Source organism: Macaca nemestrina, chromosome 17 (assembly GCF_043159975.1).
Source record: "Macaca nemestrina isolate mMacNem1 chromosome 17, mMacNem.hap1, whole genome shotgun sequence".
Lineage (NCBI taxonomy): Eukaryota > Metazoa > Chordata > Mammalia > Primates > Cercopithecidae > Macaca > Macaca nemestrina.
In genome coordinates this window covers 35,665,109-35,691,581 of record NC_092141.1, presented here as the reverse complement: position 1 = coordinate 35,691,581, position 26,473 = coordinate 35,665,109, and the positions used below count along the sequence as shown (strand labels likewise).

Below are 26,473 nucleotides of genomic sequence, written 5' to 3'. Positions count from 1 at the left end.
CTGCTATACCATCTTTTGCCACCTATAGCTGGACTGAAGTGTTGTATTGGAGCCTGTTGTACATTTAAGAATAAATTTTTGTGGGAAAAAACAAAAAGCCATAAACGAAAAGAACATATCTGCAAAACCTACATCTAATAAGGGCTTATCCTGAATACCTAAAGAATTCAAAACTAAGCAATAAGAAAACAAACAACCCAACTTAAAACTGGAGGGGAGGGATCGGGGGCGGTGGCTTACGCCTATAATCCCAGTACTTAGGGAGGCCAAGGCAGGTGGAGCACCTGAGATCAGAGGAGTTCAAGACCAGCCTGGCCAACATGGCAAAACCCCTAATAAAAAATACAAAAATTAGCCAGGCATGGTAGCAGACGCCTGTAATCCCAGCTACTCGGGAGGTTGAGGCAGGCAGAATTGCTTGAACCCAGGAGGTGGAGGTTGCAGTGAGCCAAGAAAGTGCCACTGCACTCCAGCCTGGACGACAGAGTGAGACTCCATCTCAAAAAAAACAAAAAAACAAAAAAAACTGGTAAACTAAAATAAGCATAATTCAGACCTTTACCATATCCCCGGCACTGTCGTAAATGCTGGGTTCAGAAATAATTAAGTGGGAGGGGGAAATATGATAAAAACTTGATTGTAATTGCATTTAACAAATATTGATTAAATAAACTAAAAGATATAAAAGAATAAAAGATAGCCTTGCCCTGAAGATTACCCCTTTTAGAAAATTAATGAGTTCAAATTTTGTCTCTCTACGGTAGTATCAAACATGACACTGAATACAAGTCCAAGGAGGAAAACTAAAAACTCAAGTTTTAGTTAAAAATGTTACTCAGCAAAGTTTTAAAATTAAACAAGCCTAAAAGATGGCAAATACATACTTTCAGCTTGCATTAAGGAAAGAAGCCATTCAATGTGTTCTATTTAATTTGTTGTATTATTTAATGTAACATTTAATTAGACAATGTAATATTTAATTTGTATTTCCAATGTATAACTGCCCCTTTTCCGATGATCCAATTGATTTCTCTAAGACTTCTCTCTGAGAAGTCTTAGAAAAACCAAATACTTCTCTCTGAGAAGCCTTAAGACTAGCTTTTTTTCCCATTAAATCTAAAGGGTACTGTGAATCTTCCGTGTGACTTATTTCTCTCTATGCTTTGAAACGAAGAAGAGCAAAAAAATTGATATCAGACTTCTAAATCTATCCAATAAAACTAAAAATAAATAATGTTGCAATAAAATCCCTGTACATAATCTTTTTATTTTTTGAAAAGGAGTTTCACCGTGTCACTCTGACTGGAGTGCAGTGGTGCAATCTCAGCTCACTGCAACCTGTCTAGCAGGTTCAAGTGATTCTCTTGCCTCAGCCTCCCTAGTAGCTCGGATAAAAGGTGCCCGCCATCATGCCCGGCTAATTTTTTTTTTGTTTTTTTTTTGAGAAGGAGTCTTGCTCTGTCACCTAGGCTGGAGTGCAGTGGCTCGATCTCGGCTCACTGCAAGCTCCGCCTCCCGGGTTCACGCCATTCTCCTACCTCAGCCTCCTGAGTAGCTGGGACTACAGGCGCCCGCCACCACACCCGGCTAATTTTTTTGTATTTTTAGTAGAGACAGGATTTCACCATGTTAGCCAGGATGGTCTTGATCTCCTGACCTCGTGATCCGCCTGCCTCGGCCTCCCAAAGTGCTGAGATTACAGGCGTGAGCCACCGCGCCTGACAACCTGGCTAATTTTTTATATTTTTAGTAGAGATGGGGTTTCACCAGGTTGGCCAGGCTGGTCTTGAACTCCTGACCTCAGGTGATTCTCCTGCCTCAGCCTCCCAAAGCACTAGGATTACAGGCATGAGCCACCGCACCTGGCAAAACTGTTCTTTAATGCAGAAAATTGAATAGACATCTTTCAATGCCAAGTCAAAGGGTAATATGTGAATATTTGAAGCATGAAAATCCTCCAATCAAATTATCTGCATTACAGTTTATAACTGTACATAATGGTAGAAGGGTTCCCATACACTTGCTTTCAGACAAAGTTTAAACCAGTTTCACCATATCTTCTCTTTTTAATTACCACAGTATTCTATATTTGTACCAGTTTGGCACTTGATTATATAGAAGAACCAAATACTTTACATCTTCAAACATTTTTCTTGCTAACTGAAGCAGACCTCTTTGAGAATTATGTTTATTTTATATTTGTCTACAGAAGATAAACAAATGGCCAATGAGAGCATGAAAAGATGCTCATCATCATTAGTCACCAGGGAAATGCAAATCAAAACTACAAAGAAGTACCATTTCACACTCAGTCGCGGCTATAAAATTTTTTTAATGAGAAATAATTGTTGGAAGAGGATGTGGAGAAACTGGAACCTTCATATATTTTTGGTGGTAATGTAAAATGGTTCAGCCTCTATGGAAAATAGGTGGCCATTTCCTTAAAAAGTTAATGACCCAGCAATTTCACTTCTAGGTATACATCCAAAAGAACTGAAAACAATACATACTAATGTACAAGTATGTTCACACCAGCACTATTCATAGTAGCCAAAAAGTATAAAACAGCTGGGTGCGGTGGCTTACCGCCTGTAATCCCAGCACTTTGGGAGTCTGAGCAGGTGGATCACTTGAGCTCAGGAGTTCAGACCAGCCTGGGCAACATGGCGAAACCCTGTCTCTACTAAAAATATCAAAATTATCCTGGCTTGGTGGTATGCACGTGTAATCCCAGCTATTTGGGAGGCTGAGACAGGAGAATCGCTTTAACCCAGGAGGCGGAGGTTGCAGTGAGCCTAGGTAAAGATTATACCACTGCACTCCAACCTGGGTGACAGAGCGAAACTCCGTTCCCCCACCCCCGTGCAAAAAAAAGGTATAAAACAGCTCACATGTCCATTGACAAATGAATGGGAAAACAAACTGTGGTACATAAATACAATGGAATATTATTCAGCCATAAAAAAAAATAAAATAAAGTAGGCCAGGCGCAGTGGTTCATGCCTGTACTCCTAGCACTTTGGGAGGCCAAGGCGGGCGGATCACTTGAGGTCAGGAGTTCAAAACCAGCTTGGCTATCATGGTGAAACCCCGTCTCTACTAAAAATACAAAAAAATTAGCTGGGCATGGTGGTGTGTGCCTGTAATCCCTGCAACTCAGGAGGCTGAGGCAGGAGAATCGCTTGAACCCGGGAGGCGGAGGTTGCAGCAAGCTGAGATTGTGCCACCGCACTCCAGCCTGGGTGACAGAGCAAGACTCCATCTCAAAATAAATACAAATTAAATAAATAAATAAATAAAGTATTGGGCTGGGCGCGGGTAATCCCAGCACTTTGGGAGGCCAAGGCGGGTGGATCACTTGAGGTCAGGAGTTCAACACCAGCCTGGCCAACACGGTGAAACCCCATTTCTACTAAAAATACAAAAATTAGCCAGGCACAGTGGCTTGTGCCTGTAATCCCAGCTACTCAGGAGGCTGAGGCAGGAGAATCACTTGGACCCTCCTGGAGGTGGAGGTTGCAGTGAGCCAGGATCATGCCACTTGCACTCCAGCCTGGGCAACAGAGCAAGACTCCGTGTCAAATAATAATAAAGTACTGATACATGCTCCACCATGGATGAAGCTCCAAAACACTATGCTAAGTAAAAACAGCCAGAAACAGGCCAGGCGTGGTGGCTCAAGCCTGTAATCCCAGCACTTTGGGAGGCTGAGGCAAGTGGATCATGAGGTCAGGAGATCGAGACCATCCTGGCTAACACAGTGAAACCCCGTCTCTACTAAAAATACAAAAAAATTAGCCGGGCATTGTGGCAGGTGCCTGTAGTTCCAGCTACTCGGGAGGCTGAGGCAGGAGAATGGCATGAACCCAGGAGGCAGAGTTTGCAGTGAGCTGAGACCGCGCCACTGCACTCCAGCCTGGGCAACAGAGCAAGACTCAATCTCAAAAAAAAAAAAAAAAAAGAAGCCAGAAACAAAAGGTCAAATATTTGTATTTGTATACAAATGTTTGTATTGTACAATATTGTATGATTTCTTTTTTATGAAGTATCCAGAATAGGCAAATCCATAGACATAGAACAAAGACTGGTGATTATCAGAGACGGAAGAGACAGGAAAATAGGGAGCAACTGCTGTAATAAATAGGTGCAAGGTTTCCTTGAGGGTTAAGGAAAATGCTTTGGAACACACATGTGGTAGCTATATAACACTGTGAAGGTACTAAATGCCACTGAACCGTTTACTTTAAAATGGTTAATTTTGCTATTGTTTTTGTTTTTTGTTTTTGTTTTTTGAGACAGGGTCTCACTCTGTCACCCAGGCTGCAGTGCAGTGGCGTGATCTCTGCTCACTACAACCTCTGCCTCCTGGACTCAAGTGATCCTTCCACCTCTGTTTCGCAAGCAGCTGGGACTACAGACACATGGCCACCATGCCCAGCTAATTTTTGTACTTTTTGTAGAGACAGGGTTTCGCCATGTTGCCCAAGCTGGTCTGAACTCCTGAGCTCAAACAATCCACCTGTCTCAGCCTCCCAACATGCTGGGCTTACAGGCAGGAGCCACCAAACCTGGTCTAAAATGATTAATTTTATGTTATGTGAATTTCACCTCAATTTTTTTACGTTTAACTATTTGGGGTGGAAATATTTCCTAACTGTATTCAGACACTTCCATGGAGTCTTATTTCCCTTTTTATAAGGCAGACCACATTGAACCTAATTAATATTTCCTGTTGACTCAGGATCACCATTATGAGTAACAATGACTATGAGTAAGCCATTCCTCTTGTGTGTTAATTCTGAGTCTCAGTTGTCTCATCTGTAAAATGACATTTTTTGCTAGATCACAGGATCTTAATTTTTTTAGTCACAGATACCTTTGAAGACCCAATTAAGGTATGAATTCTTACCCCAGAAAAATGCACATGTACATATTCATACCAAATTGTACACAACCTCAGGAAGTTCATAGACCTACTGTAACCCATGCAAGCAATTCCCATGGGTTCAGCATTTCTGATTCTACTATGGTCTAATACAGTGGAATAGTATCAAGATTTATATGCGTTCATGAAGCTATGCTGTGCTCTTTATTTTCGTTATACAAATAGTTGCCCTAGTTCACTGCCAAATTCTCTACTATAACTGCTAGCTGCTATCCAACACTTAAAGAACTTAAACTTTAAAAATTCAATTAGATTCTATCCAACAATTAGTACTGTATGTCCTATGGTAGCCATTAAATGGGAGGGACACAAAATAACCATAGTCCTAGTAAAAGCTAAGACAATTAAGTACTTACAAAAAAAGGAAAATATCTCATTAAGTACTAAACTGGGACACTGATAAATGAGCCAAAAAGAACTTAGAGAAGAACAAGGACAGCATAAGCTGAAGCAGTTGGGGACAACTTCATGGAAGAGGATTGGAATGGACAGAGAGAAAGAAGAGATGAGACCAAAAGGGCACTAAAAGAGACATCATGAACATAGGCAAAGTGTGCTGGGCAGTAATCAGAAATAGGCTGTATCGGCTGGGTGTGGGGGCTCACGTCTGTAATCCCACCACTTTGGGAGGCCGAGGCAGGCAGATCACTTGAGGTCAGGAGTTTGAGACCAACCTGATCAACATGGTGAAACCTCATCTTTACTAAAAACACAAAAATTAGCCAGGCATGGTGGTGCATGCCTGTAGTCCCAGCTGCTCGGGAGGCTGAGGCAGAAGAAACACTTGAACCTGGGAGATGGAAGTTGCAATGAGCTGAGATTGTACAACTGCACTCCAGCCTGGGAGAGAGAGTGAGATCCTGTTTCAGATAAAAGAAAGAAAGAAAGGAAGGAAGGAAGGAAGGAAGGAAGGAAGGAAGGAAGGAAGGAAGGAAGGAAGGAGGGAAGGAGGGAAGGAGGGAAGGAGGGAAGGAGGGAAGGAGGGAAGGAGGGAAGGAGGGAAGGAGGGAAGGAGGGAAGGAGGGAGGGAGGGAGGGAGGGAGGGAGGGAGGGAGGGAGGGAGGGAAGGGAGGGAGGGAGGGAAGGAAGGGAGGGAGGGAAGGAGGGAAGGAGGGAAGGAAGGAAGGAGGGAAGGAAGGAAGGAAGGAAGGAAGGAAGGAAGGAAGGAAGGAAGGAAGGAAGGAAGGAGGCTGTATAGATATGGAGGGGTCAATCACAGATAATCTTAAGAAACAATGAAAACAATTACATGGAAAAATTCTTTATGGTAAAGAGTCAGAACAGATATGGAGGGATGGTTATGAGGGAGAAGGGACAGGAGGGAGCCTTCAGGAATGTTGGAAACTTTCCGTAACATAATCTTAGTAGATACATTGGTTAAAAAAAAAAAATTCATTTAAGCATTTGTTTGTACATCACAACTGAAAAAAATAGACACAAAGAGTTGCCAGATTATGATATAGAAAGTACTTCCGTAGACCAGGCACAGTGGCTCACATCTGTAATCCCAGCACTTTGGGTGGTCGAGGCAGGTGGATTACTTGAGGTCAGGAGTTTGAGACCAGCCTGACCAACACCGTGAAACCCCATCTCTACTAAAAAAAAAAAAAAAAAAAAAAAAAATTAGCCAGGCATGGTGGCATGTGCCTGTAGTTCCAGCTACTTGGGAGGCTGAGGCAGGAGAATTGCTTGAATGTTGGAGGCAGAGGTTGCAGTAAGCCTAGATCCTACCATTGCACTACAACCTGGACAACAGAGTGAGACTCTGTCTCAAAAAAAAAAAAAAGTAAAAAGAAAGTACTTTTGTAGGTTTGTAGAAGTAAAAAATAAGATACTACATAAGGAGATAAGTCTTATACCAATAGGTAAGGGGAACTGAAATGGGAGAGAAAAAGACAGCCTTTTAAGTAATGTAGAATTAAGATAACAGTACTAGCTGGCTGAGCACGGTGGCTCACGCCTGTAATCCCAGCACTTGGGGAGGCCTAGGCGGGTGGATCACCTGAGGTCAGGAGCTCAAGACCAATCTGGCCAACATGGTGAAACCCTGTCTCTACTAAAAAAAAAATACAAAAAATTAGCCAGGAGTGGTGGCGGGCACCTGTAATTCTAGCTACTAGGGAGGCTGAGGTAGGAGAATCGCTTGAACCCAGGAGGTGGAGGTTGCAGTGAGCTGAGATCATGCCACTGCACTCCAGCCTGGGCGACAGAGCGAGACTCCATCTCAAAAAAAAAAAAAAAAAAAAAAAAAAAAAAAAAAAAACTAGCTAACACTTATGTAACACAATATGCCAGGCACTATTCTTTTTTTTTCTTTTTTTTTTTTCTTTTTTTTTTGAGATGGAGTCTCACTCTGTCACCCAGGCTGGAGTGCAGTGGCATGATCTCAGCTCACTGCAAGCTCTGCCTCCCGGATTCATGCCATTCTCCTGCCTCAGCCTCCCAAGCAGCTGGGACTACAGGCATCTGCCACCATACCCGGCTAATTTTTTGTATCTTTAGTAGAGACAGGGTTCCCCCATGTTGGCCAGGATGGTCTCGATCTCCTGACCTCATGATCCGCCTGCCTCAGCCTCCCAAAATGCTGGGATTACAGGCGTGAGCCACTGCGCCCGGCACCAGGTACTATTCTAAGAGCTACACATACAGGCTGGGTGCAGTGGCTCATGCCTATAATCCCAGCACTTTGGGAGGCCGAGATGGGCGGATCACCTGAGGTCAGGAGTTCGAGACCAGCCTAGCTAACATGGTGAAAACCTGTTTCTGCTAAAAATACAAAAAAATTAGCCAGGCATGGTGGCGTGTGCCTGTAATCCCAGCTACTCGGGAAGGTGAGGAAGGAGAATTGCTTGAACCCCGGGGGGCAGAGGTTGTGGTGAGCCAAGATCATGCCATTGTACTCCAGCTTGGCCAACAAGAGCAAAACCCCATCTCAAAAAACAAAAATAAAAACAAAAACAAAACTAAGAGTTATACATACAACAATGCATCTAATCCTTTTAACACTATGTGGAAAGTATTATTATTCCCATTTTACAGGCAATGAACTGAGGCCCAGAGATTAAGTGCTTTGCCCAGGCTCACATAACAATGACAATACCCATGACAACAAACTTTTTCACCACTTTACACCACATACGTATCCATAAATACACAACAAAACAAAAACAAACTAAAAATAGCAACAATAAGACTAGAACAAAAACAGGGACTAAAATGATACTTTTACAGATAGAGTGCTTCCAACAGCAATAGCCCCTTTCCCCATCCTATACATTCAATGTCAGCATCCCCGCCTGACTATAAACCTCACTGAGCAAATATATCATCTGCACAATCATCCTTATATCCCCTACTCCTAAAATAAGGCTACATACACAAACACACACACACACCCCCTCTCACAATAATGTTACAGATACTTGGAAAACAGAACAAAGAATGAAACACATTTCAAAAGAAGAAATCCCATGACTTCATAACCTTTTGTGTGAATATAGTTGAGAAAAGAGATTAAACAAATCAAAAATAATCCCAAAGTTTCTAATTTAGAGGACTTAGGGTTGGCAGAAATAAAAATATATGTCCATAAAAAAGCCTATATACAAATATTGCTAGCAATCTTATTCATAATAGCCAAAAACTGGAAATAATTCAATTATCAATCAACAAGTGAACAGATAAACAGTGATATATCCAAACACTGGACTATTACTAAGCAACAAAAAGAAATGACCTACTGAAACACACAACATAAATATCACGGCTATTATGCCAAGAGAAAGAAGCCAAACACAAAATTGCATACTGTATAATTCCATTTCTATGAAACTCTAGAAAAGACTAATCTCATTTATAGCAATAGAAATCACATCAGAGGCCTGGTGTGGTGGCTCATGCCTGTAATCCCAGCACCTTGGGAGGCTGAGGCGGGTGGATTGCCTGAGCTCAGGAGTTCACGACCAGCCTGGGCAACACAGTGAAACCCCGTCTCTACCAAAATACAAAAAATTAGCCAGGCATGGCACCATGTGCCTGTAATCCCAGCTACTTGGGAGGCTGAGGCAGGAGAATTGCTTGGACCCAGGAGGCGGAGGTTGCAGTGAGCAAAGACTGTGCTACTGCACTCCAGCCTAGGTGACACAGTGAGACTCCATCTCCAAAAAAAAAAGAAGAAAGAAATCACATCAGTGGCTGCACAGCAATAAAACTGAAAAGAGACCGCAAAGGGGCCTAGGAAATTTTGGGGGGAAATAAAAATTACTCTATTATTAAAGTGATTGTTACAGCCACTGATCTGTATATTAAAAATTTGTGAAATTACTGCAAATAAATTATAGCTTGGTAAAACTGAAAAACCGTTATGGGCCAGGCACAGTGGCTCATGCCTGTAATCTCAACAGTTTGGGAGGCCGAGGCAGGCAGATCACTTGAGGTCAGGAGTTTGAGACCTGCCTGGGCAACATGGCGAAATCCCATCTCTACAAAAATTAGCCAGGTGTGGTAATGCACTCCTGTAGTCCCAGCTACTTGGGAGGCTGAGGTGAGAGGACAGCTTGAGCCCTGGAGACAGATGTTGGGGTGAGCTGAGATTGCGTCACTGCACTCCAGCCTGGGGGACACAGCAAGACCCTGTGTCAAAAACAAAACACAACAAAACAAACCAAAAAAAAAACCTTATGGCCAGGTGCAGTGGCACACACCTGTAATACCGCCACTTTGGGAGGCTGAGGCAGGAGTATCACTTGAGCTCAGGAGTTTGAGACCAGCCTAGGCAATACGGCAAGGCTAGGGAAGGATCAAGTCTGACTCATTTCTGTATCCTGGCACAGTATCTAGAAAATCTCTACAAAAAATCAAAACGTTAGTCAGGAATGAATGGCAGCAAGCTCCTGCAGTCCCAGCTATTTGGGAGGCTGAGGCAGGAGGATCACTTAAGCCCAAGAGTTCGAGGCTGCAGCACATGCCACTGCACTCCAGCAGCCTGGGTGACAGAGCTAGACTCTACCTCAGGAACAAAACTAAGCAAAACATGTTATTAACATTGAAATAGGTAGGTAAACAAGGGGAACCTTTTGCAAAAGATTAAGAAGATGAGTTCAATTTAGATATGTTCACCCCAATGTGTCTTCTAAAAGAGTAAGATACCTCAGTTGGACATTGTGGCTCACGCCTGTAATCCCAGCACTTTGGGAGGCCAAGGCAGGCGGATTGCTTGAGCCCAGGAGTTCAAAACCAGCCTGGGGAACATGATGAAACCCCATCTCTACAAAAAATACAAAAATTAGCCAGGTGTAATGGTGAGCACCTGTAGTCCCAGGTACTAGGGAGGCTGAGGTGGGAGAATCACCTGAACTTGGGGAGGTCAAGGTTGTAATGAGTCATGATTGTGCCCCTGCACTCCAGCCTGGGCGACAGTGAGATTCTGTCTCAAAGAAACATAGAAATAAAAATAAAAATAAAAAAAGATTATCTCAGTCAGGCAATTGGGTATAAAGGATGGAGTTGGGGAGGAAGCAGGAAGAGAGAGAGACAGAAAAGCACTGTGTTAAGAGACACCTACTATTAAAAGCAGTCAGAAAGAATAACCAGTAAAATACAAATTTTAAGAAGAAAGACAGTCAGACATGGTGTCTCATGCCTGTAATCCCAGCACTTTGGGAGGCCAAAGCAGAAGAATGGCTTAAGGCCAGGAGTTCAAGACCAGCCTGTGCAACACAACAAGTCCTCATTCCTATATGTGCCTGTAGTCAGTCCTAGTTCCTCAGGAGGCTGAGATGGGAAGATCACTTGAGCCCAGCAGTTCAAGGCTGAAGTGAGCTATGATGGCACCACTACACTCCTGCCTGGGCAAAGGAGTAAGACCCTGTATCTAAAAAAAGAAAGAACTGTAAGAGGTACTAGGAATGTTCTCTATCTTGTTCTTAGTGGTGGTTACATGAACATATACATCTGTAAAAATTCAACAGGCTTACACTTCATATTTATGCACTTTGTTGCATTAATTATACCTCAATTAAACAGTTTAAAAAAAAGAAAAATGGCTAAGCATGGTAGCTCACACCTGTAATGCCAGCACTTTGGGAGGCTAAGGTGTGAGGATCACTTGAGCACAGGAGTTCAAGACCAGCCTAGGTAACATGGAGAAACTCTGTCGCTACAAAAATTAGCTGGCCATGGCGGTATATGCCAGTTGTCTCCCAGCTACTCAGTTGGGGGGCTGGGGGTGGGTAGTGGACTCCTGTGGTCTCAGCTACTTGGGAACCTGAGGTGGGAGGACTGCTTGAGCCAGGGATGTCAAGCAAGGCTACAGTGAGCCATGACTGTGTCACTGCCCTCCAGCCTAGGCAAAACAGTGAGATCATGTCTCAAAAAAGAAAAAAGAAAAGAAAAAAGATATGGCCCAAAAGTACCTTTTCGGCTTCATTTTGCCAGACATCCATCCCAAATCACATAAATAACCTATAGCCACAAATGATCAGTTATCACCCTCTTCAATATTGATCGTTCATGCTCTCAGGTATATAATACCCTTTGCACTTTTATTTTTTTTCAAGACCCATACAAAATCTCACTCCCTCAGGAATCACTACTCCTAAACACCCCTTAACTCTACCTGTATAACAGCTAAATAAATGGTTCTCAATCGGGTGATTTTGCTCCCTAGGGGACATTTGGTAATAACTGAAACATTTTTTGATCATCACAACCAGGGGTGATGCTACTGGCATCTAATGGGTAAAAGCTAGTGATGCTGCAAAATATCCTATAATACATAGCACAGATCCCCACACAATGAATTATCCTAGCCAAAATGTCAATACTACCACAGTTGGGAAACCCTGCATTACACTATTGTACGTATTTACTTGCAAGCCTGTATCCCTACTAAACTACAAAATGGAGGGATCAATTCTTACTCTTTGCTGTATACTGGCGCAGTATCTAGAAAATAACACATCAAAAAAATTATTAATAAATACAGATGTGTCATTACTGAACCTATTTTAATAACCACACTGCCTAGAATGCTGCACTCAAAAAATACAAAAATACGTGTGTCATTGCTGAATCTTACTTTGATATGAAAGCTACATAACTTACTGGCTACACTTACTGGTGGTCTTTTTTCTTTCTGAGATGGAGTCTCGCTGTCTCCCAGGCTGGAGTACAAAGGTTCGATCTAGGCTCACTGCAAACTCCGCCTCCCAGGTTCAAGCAATTCTCCTACCTCCGCCTCCTGAATGGCTGGGATTACAGGTGAGAGCCACCACACCCAGCTAATTTTTGCATTTTTAGTAGAGACGGGGTTTCGCCATGTTGGCCAGGCTGGTCTCAAACTCCTGACCTCAGGTGATCTACCCACCTCAGCCTCCCAAAATGCTGGGCTTACAGGCATGAGCCACCACGCCTGGCCTAAACTTGTGGTCTTTAAAAGCAAATTCCATCAATCACTATTCTGACTTGGTGCATAGTACATACCAACAAATTACAAATTATAACTATGTGAGTATCTCAAAAGAGCATTAAATTGAAAGTGATTTCCAAATTTACTGCAGCATGAGTAAACCAACTGGCTTAATGACTGTGTTCCAAAAGGATTTTTAAAAGGACACTGTTTTGTCAGGGCATGGTGGCTCACGCCTGTAATCCCAGCACTCTGTAATCCCAGCACTGTGTAATACACAGGCCAAGGCGGGTGTATCACCTGAGGTCACGAGTTTGAGATCAGCCTGACCAACATGGTGAAACCCCGTATCTACTAAACATACATACACACACACACACACACACACACACACACACACACACACACACACACAAATAAGCTGGGCCTGGTGGCACATGCCCGTAATCTCAGCTACTTGGGAGGCTGAGGCAGGAGAATCGCTTGAACCTGGGAGATGGAGTTTGTAGAGAGCCAAGATCATGCCATTGCACTCCAGCCTGGGCAACAAGAGCGAAACTCCATCTCAAAAAAAAGGACGCTGTTTCAAAAATTTTTTGAACACATCTCATAGTGCCATTTGAATAAAATTGAGTAAAATAATGGATACTAAAATCCAGGCTATCATTTCACCTAACTTTAATAAAATTTATGTTAAAATACAGAATGGTAGTGTACTTTAACATATTGTCAAAAAATTAGACACAAGGTCTCACTGTTGCCCAAGCTGGAATGCAGTAGCACTATCATGGCTCATTGCAACTCCATCCTTCTAGGTTCCAGCAATCCTCCTGCCTCAGCGTCCTGAGTAGCTGGGACCACAGGCACATGCCACCATACTTGGCTAATTTTTTATTTTTAGTAGAGATGAGGCCTTACTATGTTGCCCAGGCTGATCTTGAATCCCTGGGCTCAAGCGATCCCCTTGTCTCAGCCTCCCAAAGTGCTGGGATTACAGGCAGAAGATACCATACCCAGCCGAAAGTTTTTATATCATAATTATTTTACTTATTTTAGCAAATATTTCAGGCCAGGTGTGGTGGCTCATGCCTGTAATCCTGGCACGTTGGAAGATTGAGCTGGGTGGATCACTTGAGTCCAGCAATCCAAGACCAGCCTGGGCAACATGGTGAAGCCCTGTCTCTACTAAAAATACAAAAAATTAGCTGGGTGTGGTAGCACAGGCCTGTGGCTACTTGTGGGGCTGAGGCAGGAGGATCACCTGAGCCCAGGAGATCAAGGATGCAGTGAGCTGTGATCCTACCACTGCACTCCAGTCTGGAGTCTTACAACAGGTTCTTACAAGAGTAGGACCCTGTCTCAAAAACAAAACAAAACAAAACAATCTCCCTCCCGCACACAGAGAAATATTTGATATCTCAACACTGTTTTATTTTTTACATGCCCAGCCAACTTTTTCATTCTTGATTAAAGATTAATGGCATTATTTTACAGAACTAGACATTCATACATAAAACACAAAAATACTTTGTCACTACCTAAACTGAAGATAAAATGATCTTTTAATTACTCCATTTTCAAATTATTTGTTCTTTTCTAGAGAATTAAAAAGTCATTATCTCTAATAACTACATGTCAAAGTAAAGAATCTAGGCCAGGCATGGTGACTCACACCTGTAATCCCAGCACTTTGGGAGGCTGAGATATGAGGACTGCTTCGGTGCAGGAGGTCAGGGCTACACTGAGCTGTGATTGTGCCACTACACTCCAGCCTGGGAGACACAGCAAGACCCTGTCTCAAAAGAAACACAAAAAACAAAAAACAATCTGAAAGTGAGCACATTATATTGCTCCTCTGGGACTAAGAACTCTATTCTAGTAAATAAAACCAACTGAAATACCATACTCCTATCATGTAATGAGCCCTAGAAAACACATCATCATCTACCATTTAAGCAGTAGGAGATTACTTAAATACTATATATTAAATAAAACAACATATACCATACAAAGTTTCTGTACAACAATGAAGAACAAAGTTTCCTCACCAAGTACAGTCAAGGATATGGATGCTTTTGGCAAAGAGATAAAGCTTTTCCAATTTTCAGTAACACTAAATTCCCCAAGTCTAAAAACGGAAAAACCTTGACCTTGTTTAGTAATGCTGTTCATCAACTTTTTCTGAAACCTCTTTCTCAGTCTCATGGGAATAAATTGTAACAAATCAATCCAAAATACAAACTAGAAGTTTATAACTACTATCATGAGTGAATTAAAAACATCAACTAAAACATAAATATAATGGTTAGATGTAACACATTGCAGCACGCTGATTTTTTTTTTTTTTTGAGACAGAATCTTGCCCTGCCACCCAGGCTAGAGTACAATGGCATGATCTCAGCTCACTGCAACCTCCACCTTCCAGGTTCAAGCGATTCTCTTGCCTCAGCCTCCCTAGTAGCTGGGATTGCAGGTGCCTGCCTGCCACCACGCACAGCTAATTTTTTTTTTTTTTGAGAATAAGTCTCACTCTGTCTTGATCTCTTGACCTTGTGATCTGCCCACCTCGGCCTCCATTCTAGGATTACAGGCGTAAGCCACCGTGCCGGGCCTAATTTTTTTGTATTTTTAGTAGAGACAGGGTTTCAGCATGTTGACCAGGCTGGTTTTGAACTCCTGACCTCATGTGATCCACCCACCTCGGCCTCCCAAAGTGCTAGGATTACAGACGTGAGCCATCACGCGCGGCCTGGTACTTTTTAAGTACGCTTTATATACTTAATTAGTCACATAGTAATTTTATGAACAGACATATTTCAATTCAATTAAATCTATATATGTCTCTAAATAAAATAAAAATAAAAGATATTTTCTTAATATCCTCCAAATAAAGAGTTTTCAGCCAGACACGGTGGCTCACACCTATAATCCCAGCACTTTGGGAGGCTGAGGCAGGCAGACTGCTTGAGCTCAGGAGTTCGAAACCAGCATTGGCAATGTCACAAAACCTCATCACTACAAAAAATACAAAAAAATTAGTCAGGTATGGTGGCGCATGCCTGCAGTCCCAGCTACTTGGCAGGCTGAGGTGAAAGGTCACCGGCCCAGGAAGTCGAGGTTGCAGTGAGCCATGATTGTGCCACTGGACTCTAGCATAGGGAAGGGGAGTGAGATCGTCTTAAAAAAATAAACAGATAAAAAATAAAAAGTCTTCTTTTTTTAAAATTCTGCAATTCATGAGAAACTGCACTCACACATAGGGTGTGACATTAGATATCTGATAACACATGTTCCTTAATACAAAAACCTCAGAAGTTACCATGATTACCCAAAACTACTGGTACCCTGCCCAGGATCTTTTAGGCAAAGTCCTTGCTATCTCCCAAGCTTTGAAACCCAGGAAAGGTAAATATACCCAATATGACCACTAAATGGACCACAGATGATTCAATAGAGATTGAAGAAGAGTTGTTGAAAGAAAAAGGAAAAAGCAAAAATTGAAACAAGCATACTTCAGAGACAGAAGATTAGAAGTAAAAGGGATGAGGTAAAAAAATTTTAGGCCAGGCACAGTGGCTCACGCTTATAATTCCAGCTCTTTGGGAGGCCAAACAGTGGCCTCCCACTGTTATAACAGTGTAACCAGGTACCCAGAACATATAAAAATGTGGCAAACTGCTGAGCGCAGTAGCTTACACCTGTAATCCAAGCACTTTGGGAGGCCAAGGCAAGAGGATCACTTAAGCTCAGGAATTTGAGACCATGCTGGACAACATAGCGAGACCCTGTCTATACAAAAAAATTTTTTCAAAAATTAGCCAGGTGTGGTGGTGCACACCTGTAGTCCCAGTTACTTAGGAGGCTGAGGTGGGAGGATCCTTTGAGCCAGGAAGTAGAGGCCGCAGTGAGCTATGATCACACCACTGCATTCCAGCCTGGGCAACAGAGCAAGACCCTGGCATCAAAAAAAAAAAGAGGCAAACAAAAGTTTCCCATAATAATGTTTACCCTTACTTTATGCACCATACTAACACTCCCCATCACTTTTTAGAATTGTTATTGTGACTCACTAAATTGAATTTACAAGCCATTAATGGACCACAAACTAAAGTTTGAAAGCACTGGCTTAGAGGAACTAAAAATAATAGGAAAGTCCTTGTCTTCCTATGAATATCTAGCTTGAGAAAACTATTCAGAAGGTGGAATTCTCCCAGGGCTGATATGCTGTCTTATCTGGCACAAAATAATCACTTAAAGTTTGTTGAATTAATACATTTTGGAACGTAAGGCACTTTCAAGGTAAGGACACACCTACAAAAGATACCTAAATAAAACCACTTAGAAGAACATGGGTACTCTGAATCCCTTCAAAGCCAGGGATGGTAAAAAAAAGTTCCAGAAGGTAGAAGAGGGATACCAAATTTTTCTTAAATAAACAAATTAAGTACTGGAAAAGAAATGTTGTTTTTTGTTTTTTTGTTTCTTTTTGAGACGGAGTTTTGCTTTTGTCTCCCAGGCTGGAGTGCAATGGCATGATCTCGCCTCACTGCAACCTCCGCCTGGTTCAAGTGATTCTCCTGCCTTAGCCTCCCAAGTAGCTGGGATTACAGGCGCCTGCTACTACACCCAGATAATTTCTGTGTTTTTAGTAGAGATGGGGTTTCATCACATTGGTCAGGATGGTCTCGAACTCCTGACCTCAAGCAATCCACCCGCCTCAGCCTCCCAAAGTGCTGGGATTACAGGCCTGAGCCACCACACTCAGCCTGAAACGTCATTTCTTAAGACAAGCTTTATATCCAACAAAGGAAAAAGAAAACCTGTGATAAATTAAAAACTCCCATCAGAGGTGGGCACAGTGGCTCCTGTCTATATCTCACCACTTTGGGAGACCAAGGCAGAAGGATCACTTAAGCACAGAAGATTAAGACCAACCTGGGCAACATAGTGAGACCTCGTCTGTACTAAAAATAAAAAAAAATTAGCCAAGTGTGGCGGTATACGCCTGTAGTCCTAGCTGCTGAGGTGGCTGAGGTGAGAGGATCACTAAGTCCAGAAGATTGAGGTTGTAGTGAACTTTGATTTCACCACTGCACTCCAACCTGAGTGACAGAGTGAGAATCTATCCCAAAGATAGAAAAAAAATCCCATTAAGTACTACATAGTAGTTCATTATAGGTGCAAAAAGTTACTAAGCTACATTGATATTCTAACTATTTCTTTCAAAAATATATGTCAGACTCCAAATACATAAATATCTCCGGGCGCAGTGGCTCAGGCCTTTGGGCTCATGCACTTTGGGAGGCCGAGGCAGGCAGATCACGAAGTCAGGAGATCGAGATCATCCTGGCTAACACGGTGAAACCCCATCTCTACTAAAAATACAAAAAAATTAGCCAGGCATGGTGGCAGGTGCCTGTAGTCCCAGCTACTTGGGAGGCCGAGGCAGGAGAATGGCATGAACCGAGGAGGTGGAGGTTGCAGTAAGCCGAGATCATGCTACTGCGCTCCATCCTGGGCAACAGAGAGAGGCTCCGTCTCAAATAAATAAATAAATAAAAATAAAAATAAATCCAATATCAAATCAAAATTATATAATGCAACTCATCCTTAAATATTAGACTCTCCCCAGCACTTTGGGAGGCTGAGGCAGGTGGAACCATTTGAGCTCAGGAGTTTGATACCAGGCCAGGCAACATGGCAAAATCCCATCTCTACAAAAATTAGCTGGGCGGTGGCATTTGCCTGTAGTCCTAGCTACTTGGGAGCAAAGGTGGGTGGATCACTTGAGCCGGGGAGGAGGTCAAGGCAGCAGTCAGCCAAGATCGTGCCACTGCACTCCAGCTTGGGTGACAGGAGTGAGACTCTGTCAAAAAAAAAAAGAAAAGAACATTCTCTTTATGTACTAATAAACATTTACATTAGGCAGCAAATGTGTGATAGCCAACAATTTATTTATTTATTTATTTTTTTTTTTTTTTTTTTTTTTTTTTTTTTTTGAGACGGAGTCTCGCTCTGCCACCCAGGCTGGAGTGCAGTGGCCGGATCTCAGCTCACTGCAAGCTCTGCCTCCCGGGTTCACGCCATTCTCCTGCCTCAGCCTCCCGAGTAGCTGGGACTACAGGCGCCCGCCACCTCGCCCGGTTAGTTTTTTGTATTTTTAAAGTAGAAACGGGGTTTCACGGTGTCAGCCAGGATGGTCTCGATCTCCTGACCTCGTGATCCGCCCGTCTCGGCCTCCCAAAGTGCTGGGATTACAGGCTTGAGCCACCGCGCCCGGCCGCCAACAATTTATTGAGTGTTAGCATGTATCAGGCAGTAAGTTAAGTACTTTGCAAGCATTATCCTGTTTAAACAACCCAGTATATACTACCTTCACATTAAAGGGTGCGGTGGCTCACACCCGCCTGTAATCCTAGCACTTTGGGAGGCCAAGGCAGGTGGATCACCTGAGGTCAGGAGTTAGGAGTTCAAGACCAGGCTGGCCAACATGGCAAAACCCTGTCTCTACTAAAAATACAAAAACTTTAACCAGGTGTGGTGGCACACACCTGTAATCTCAGCTTCTCAGAGGCTGAGGTAGGAGAATCATTTGAACCCGGGAGGCGGAGGTTGCAGTGAGCCGAGATCATGCCATTGCACTCCAGCCTGGGCAACAAGAGCAAAATTCCGTCTCAAAAAAAAGAAAAGAAAAGAAAAGCTGGGCGCAGTGGCTCATATCTGTAATCCCAACACTTTGGGAGGCCAAGGCAGGTGGATCACCTGAGGTCACAAGTTCATGACCAGCCTGACCCACATGGAGAAACCCCATCTATACTAAAAATACAAAAAATTAGTTGGGTATGGTGGCGCATACCTGCAATCCCAGCTACTTGGGAGGCTGAGGCAGGAGAATTGATTGAACCTGGGAGGCGGAGGTTGCAGTGAGCGAGATCATGACATTGCACTCCAGCCTGGGCAACAAGAGCAAAACTTCGTCTCAAGGGGAGGGGAGGGGGGAAGGGGAGGGGGGAAGGGGAGGGGAGAAGGAGGACAAGGGGCAGGGGGAGGGGAAGGGGAGGGGGGAGGGGGAGGGGAGGGGAAGGGGAGGGGGGAGGGGAAGGGGAGGGGAGGGGAAGGGGAGGGGGGAGGGGAAGGGGAGGGGAGAGGGGAGGGGAAGGGGAGAGGGGAGGGGAGGGGAGGGGGGAAGGGAGGGGAGGGGTAGGGGAAGGGAGGGAGGGGGAAGGGAGGGGAGGGGTAGGGGAGGGGAGGAAGGGGGAAGGAAGGGGAGGGGTAGGGGAGGGGAGGGAGGGGATAGGGGAGTGGGTAGGGGAGGGAGGGGGTAGGGGAGGGGAGGGAGGGGGAGGGGAGGGGAGGGAAGGGGAGGAGGGGAGGGGAAGGGGAGATGGGAGGGGAGGGGGAGGGGGAGGGGGGAGGGGGAGGGGGAGGGGGGAGAGGGAGGGGAGGGGGAGGGGAGGGGAAGGGTGGGGGGAGGGGAGGGGAAGGGTGAGGGGAGGGGAGGGGGGAAGGGTGAGGGGAGGGGAGGGGGGAAGGGAGGGGAGGGGAGGGGAGGGGGAGGGGAGGGGAGGGGGAGGGGAGGGCGAGGGGAGGGAGGTGAGACATAAATAGTTAGATAAATAAGTTACCACAGGCCTGGCACTGTGGCTCATGCCTGTAATCCCAGCTCTTTGGGAGACTGAGGAGGGAGGACTGCCTGAGCCCCCATGAGTTTGAGACCAGGTTGGGCAACATAGAGACCCCGTTTCTAGAAAGAAACTTTAAAATAAGCCAGGCATGGTGGCACAGGCCTGTAGGCTCAGCTACTCATGGCTTAAGCCCAGGAGGTAGAGGTTGCTGTGGGCTATGACTGTGCCACTGCACTCCCACCTGGGTAACACAGCAAGACCCCATCTCAAAAAACACAAACAAACAAAACCCGAAAAAGTTACACATTTACACTAGTAAATGGTGACATATATATTTTTTGGGGGGGAGGGGGATGGAATCTCACTCTGTTGCCCAGGCTGGAGTGCAATGGCAAGATCTTGGCTCATTGCATCCTCCGCCTGCTCAGTTCAAGCAATTCTCCTGCCTCAACCTCCTGAGTAGCTGAGACTACAGGTATGTGCCACCATCCCCGGCTCATTTTTTGTATTTTTAGTAGAGACGGGGCTTCACCATGCTGGCCAGGCTGGTCTCGAACTCCTGACCTCATGATCTGCCCGCCTTGGCCTCCCAAAGTGCTAGGATTACAGGTGTGAGCCACCACGCCCAGCCAACATTAATATATAGTAAGCGCCAATTTTATTATTAATAGCTGCAAACCAGAAAGTTTTGTTCCATCCTATTATTTGATTAACATTTCTCAGAAACTAAACTTTGAATGTCTTTCTAAATGTTGCAGTAATTCATCTACTTTTAAACCTGCATAAAACTATTTGATCGAATAATTTTATCAAAAGGAAAAATTAGCCCCTTCTCAGCTTTAAAGATAAATTAGATGGTAATTAAGTGTCATTATATTTAAATAATAACCTACAGCATAACGGTCACTGGCATTTTTAGGAGGCTGTAGTATATCTATTATGCAAGGCACTTACTAATTTATACTTTTATTTACTTTATTTACATGCCAGGTACTTACCATTTTAAAAACTCTTCCAACTTTTATAGGATACTTAATTTTGTCATCAAAAAGGTACAGCCTTAGACTGTATTTTAGAACAAAAAGTCTGCTTCTGGCACAAATAAAATAGACTGATACAGAAATAACTGTTACCAAATGATGACAGAAACATCCCAATTGAAAATAATTGTTGCGGCCGGGCGCGGTGGCTCATGCCTGTAATCCCAGCACTTTGGGAGGCCGAGATGGGCGGATCACGAGGTCAGGAGATCGAGACCATCCCAGCTAACACAGTGAAACCCCGTCTCTACTAAAAATATAAAAAAAATTAGCCGGGCGTGGTGGCAGGCGCCTGTAGTCCCAGCTACTCGGGAGGCTGAAGCAGGAGAATGGCGTGAACCCGGGAGGCGAAGCTTGCAGTGAGCTGAGATCAGGCCACTGCACTCCAGCCCGGGTGACAGGGCGAGACTCCGTCTCAAAAAAAAGACTCCGTCTCAAAAAAAAAAGAAAAAGAAAATAATTGTTGCTAGTCCCTCCACATAACTTTTTAATTCATGTAGATTTTTAGAAGGTATGAGACATCTTTAATGAAATTAAACATCAATTTTTAATTACTAAAAACTAAAATACTTTAACAATGGAATACAATGGAATGAACTAATACAGGTTGTATCCTCTCACATTTTATAATAGGAAAACCTGAAGAATAATTTTTAAAATCCAGCCATTAGTAATAAGTACAGAAGTCAGGCCGGGTGCACTGGTTCATGTCTGTAATCCCAGCACTTTGGGAGGCCAAGGCTGAGGAGTTCAAGACCAGCCTGGGAAACATGGCAAAACCCCATCTCTACAGAAAAAAAAAAAAAAAAAGATTAGCCAGACATGGTGGCATGTACCTGATGTACCTGTAGTGCCAGCTACTTGGGAGGCTGATGTGAGAGGAGCACTTGAACCCAGGAGGCTGAGGCTGCAATAAGCTGTGATTACCCTATTGCACTCCAACCTGGGTGACACAGCAAAAACCCTGTCTCAAATTAGAAAAAAAAAAAAAAGTCCACATACCTAAAGGTAAGTGAGCATATGTTGGTACTCTGCTTAATGAACTTCTCATTTTTTTTTTTTTTTTTTTTTTTTTTTTTTTTTTTTTTTTTGAGACGGAGTCTCTCTCTGTCGCCCAGGCTGGAGTGCAGTGGCCGGATCTCAGCTCACTGCAAGCTCCGCCTCCCGGGTTCACGCCATTCTCCTGCCTCAGCCTCTCGAATAGCTGGGACTACAGGCGCCCGCCACCTCGCCCGGCTAGTTTTTTGTATTTTTTTTAGTAGAGACGGGGTTTCACCGTGTTAGCCAGGATGGTCTCGATCTCCTGACCTCGTGATCCGCCCGCCTCGGCCTCCCAGAGTGCTGGGATTACAGGCTTGAGCCACCGCGCCCGGCCGAACTTCTCAATTTTATGCGAAACTTTACTAGAGAAATAACACTTTTTTATTTGTTTCATTTTGTTTTGAGATACAGTCTCGTTCTATCGCCCAGACTGTCAGGCAGTGGCACAATCTCAGCTCACTGCAATCTCCACCTCCCGGGTTCAAGTGATTCTCCTGCCTCAACCTCCCCAGTAACTGGGGTTACAGGCACCCACCACCATGCAGAGCTAATTTGTTTAATTTTTGTACAGACTGGGTTTCACCATGTTGGCCAGGCTGGTTTTGAACTCCTGACCTCAGGTGATCCACCCACCCTGGCCTCCCAAAGTGCTGGAATTACAGGCTTGAGCCACCACGCCAGCTTCTGTTTTGTTTTTAGGCAGTCTCACTCTGTCGCCCAGGCTAGAGTGCAGTGGCATGATCACAACTCACTGCGGCCTCCATCTTCTGGGCTCAAGCAATCCTTCCACCTCAGCCTCCCAGGCAGTTACAACAATCATGCACCATCACACCCCATAATATTTTCATTTTTTATTTTTTGGAGACAGGGTCTCACTATGTTGCCCAGGCTGGCCTCAAACTCCTCGGCTCAAGTGATCCTCCTGCCTCAGCCCCCAGCATACTGGGATTATAGGCATAAACCACCACACCTAGTCCCTGTTAATTAAAAAAAAAAATTTTTTATAGAGACAGGGTCATGCTATGTTGCCCAGGCTGCTCTTGAACTCCTGGCCTCAAGCAATCCTCCCACCTCAGCCTCCCAAAGTGCTGGAATTACAAGTCTGAGTCACTTCGCCCAGCCCAGAAATACTTTTTTGAAGAGATTCGTTCATATATGATCCTCATCCAAACATCAGCCCTCAACTAATATGTACCAAAAATGCTCCTCATTTATAAAAGATTAAATTAGTATGAGTGCAATTAGTTGTTATAATAAAGACCACTGAAAACAAAACAGAGATACAAATGAAAAAATTAAGTGATTTTAATATACAAATAAGCCAAATGCAAAACACAGAATTTATTTCCAGGTGAAAGACATGAAAGACAGATTAATCTCAACTCTAATTTCAAAGCCAACAATTGACCCCTAGGTAACTTCTGGATTTACTAAATATTCATGTCTACTAAGAACTGGCAAATTATTAAAATAAATCATACTCATGGTTAGTTATGAGCATCCAGTCTTTCTAGTATCCTGTTAACTAATGAGTTGTTTCCTTATTGTTAAAATGGCATCGTAACATGGGCCCAAATATCATATATATACCTTGTTATACAGAAAGCTTATTTTATATCACTACCCATTCAATTACCTGCCATATCCGCACTTCTCCCAAAATCGACATTATAAAAAATACAATAATTATTTTCTATTCAGTGCACTCACATTTTTGATCCTGTACATTGCTGTACTTCTTTAAAACCTCTCAGAGTTTAAATTTGTTTGCAATACTATCCTTTAGTTTAGAAGCAATGTTTTCTTACTGTCAAGATAATCTTAGACTATTAAAAGCCTTTAAATTCAGCTGATTCTCAGAAATTCTTCCACCTATAAAACATGAGAATTATAACCAAATTAACAAATCAGATATCAGAATGCCAAAAATTAAGTCATTAAAAGAGAATCCAGTGAAAGAGCCAGTTGTGAAAGAACAGGAAGTGATTTACACTGCCATTTTGTAGATGAACTATTTAGAAACATAAGAAGTGCCATACTAATCTGGAATCAACTCAGACTAACAGCTCTCAGCATTTTCTTTCTGACAGTGGCATCAGAGGTCATCTGAAATAACCCTCAGGCAATTTTTCCTTAATAATGTATTTAATTGATCATGAACATATTTTTCTACTTTTAGGCAACATTCCTACCAGCTCTGAAAAAGAGTTTTTTTTGTTTGTTTTTTTTCCAGTTGTCCTGAAGAGTACTCCTTAATTATGGCATGCTGAAATATAGCAAGTAAATAGTTAACCTACACCCTGTGTAAATCCTTTAAGTTTTGTAGCCTCTCTCTGCCTGCAACTTTCCAAGGTAAAAGCAGTCACTCTTTACTGAGCAGTATGCTTCGATCAACACATGCTAGTATATATGAATTAATTATCAACAAGCCATAATATGGAGAATTAGACTTCCTGGCATAATTTGCCATAATGGAGAAAACTCTACGTATCAACAACATGCAGCTTTGTCCCATGAAATAAATACCCAAATGAATAGTGTTATTTCACTTCAATGAATTGAGATGACCATTAAAAGGCAATAAAGAAAGCAAAGAGAATTCCGTCTTCTGAGGAAAAAAATAAATAAAATTTATTTAACATACCATGTCTCCTACATCAAAATCATGATATAAAATGACAGAAACTAAATTAGTGCCTGGCCCTACTACTAACATCTTTAAATCCCTATCTTAAAACAGGTTTCAAAATGCAACAAACACACCAAAAAAGCTCTATTGGACAACAATTAATGACAACATAAAATGCAGATGGCATTTGGAAATATTTAAAAATAAGTCACTAAGTAGAGCTGAAAACACTAAATACACCAAAGACAACTCATCTGTACACATTTTAGTCTTCTTCACTTTGGGAAAAAATAATTTAATTCTACTAATAGTCATATGTGGAATATTTTGAAATCACATCACCAGTATTTACTAAACACTTAAAAAGAAAAAAATGTATCATCAGTACATGGAGACTTGAAAACTACTCTGGTCACAAAAAGCAGTTGGCAGCACATTTCCAGAATGTTTAAATTTTTATTTATTTCTACTCAACTAAGAACAAAACCAACAAGTACTACTGTAAATCAGATAAGATGATCTGCTTTCAGACAAATATGATAGGTAGCAAAAGAAGTGAAAAAATGACTGACTACAGAAAACAGATCACAGAATAATTAAGCAGATTAATAAGAACAAAGCAACAGCTGCAGAAAGCTTTGTAACCCAACCATTTTCAAAAAATTCCAATTTCAATATTATACAAAACAGTATTAACCCTAAAAATTCGCAGCTTAGGGAGAAATGCCCATCAGACAGGCTGTCTGTATGTAATAATCGTTAATAATTTTTTTTTCTTTTTTTGAGACAGAGTCTCGCTCTGTCGCTCAGGCTGGAGTGCAGTGGCACCATCTCGCCCCACTGCAACCTCCGCCTCCCGGGTTCAAGCGATTCTCCTGCCTCAGCCTCCCGAATAGCTGGGACTAAAGGCGCCCGCCACCACGCCCGGCTAATTTTTGGTATTTTTAGTAGAGACGGGTTTTCACAGTGTTATGGTATCGATCTCCTGACCTCGTGATCCGCCCGCCTCGGCCTCCCAAAGTGCTGGGATTACAGGCGTGAGCCACCGCGCCTGGCCAGTGAACTACAAAAGTCATAGAAAAAGAAAAGGGAAATGAGGATGAGGAGGTACAAAATTATTTTATTGAATTCTAACTAAAACCCAACCTGCTCACAAAAAAATGTCAACTCAGACATCTCTCAAAAAGAGAGACACCAAAACTGTTCTAACAGAAGAGGAGTCCCTCTCGAGAGGCCATATCCTCCAACAATAACACCAGGAGCAGATACACTTCCCATGGACAGATCTCAGGGGAAGAGTATTAAAACGGTACTGTCATCGATTTAAAACCAAAGGAAAAAGAGTAACCTTTTAAAGGGAAGCGCCATTACTTCCCTCTCCTGCTCCCCCTCCCTTCTGTGTATACATGAGTCTGTGTATGAAGAAACTGCCTTGGACTTCTGCAGCATTGCAGTAGACTAGAGGATGGGGAAGGGGGAAGGGTAGGGGGAGAGAAACGCTTCCATCACCCCTGCAGAAGAGGGGTATAGATTTCCTGTGCTAGGGGGTGGAATCCACCCAGCAAGCCACTCAGAGCAGTCTCCCTTCCCAAGAATACACAGACACTACAAAGGAGAAGGAGCGGGAGGAGCAGAGGCACCAGAGGGGAAAGGGACCTCGCGCCTTTAAACCGGGGTGCACATCAAGCCAGTCTCCCTGTGAGAGCCACACCTTCCTCGAAACATCCCCCTTCCAACACCCCTTCCGGTGACCCTCAGGAAAAAGGAATGGAATTGCTCTCGCCC

The 26,473-nt window shown here is 43.3% G+C and overlaps 1 protein-coding gene across 3 annotated transcripts in view; it reads right to left on the bottom strand.

The window, feature by feature from the left end:
- LOC105476646 (TAO kinase 1) overlaps nt 1–26,473 on the bottom strand; it is a 172,233-nt gene that overhangs the window by 144,921 nt on the left and 839 nt on the right. Inside the window, exon 2 of one of the 3 annotated variants that reach the window (XM_024791250.2) lies at nt 23,770–23,931. The exons of the other annotated variants lie outside the window; for them this stretch is intronic. The gene's annotated coding sequence lies outside the window, so the exon portion shown is untranslated. The remainder of the gene's footprint in view (nt 1–23,769; nt 23,932–26,473) is intronic. 3 annotated transcript variants of the gene reach the window in all.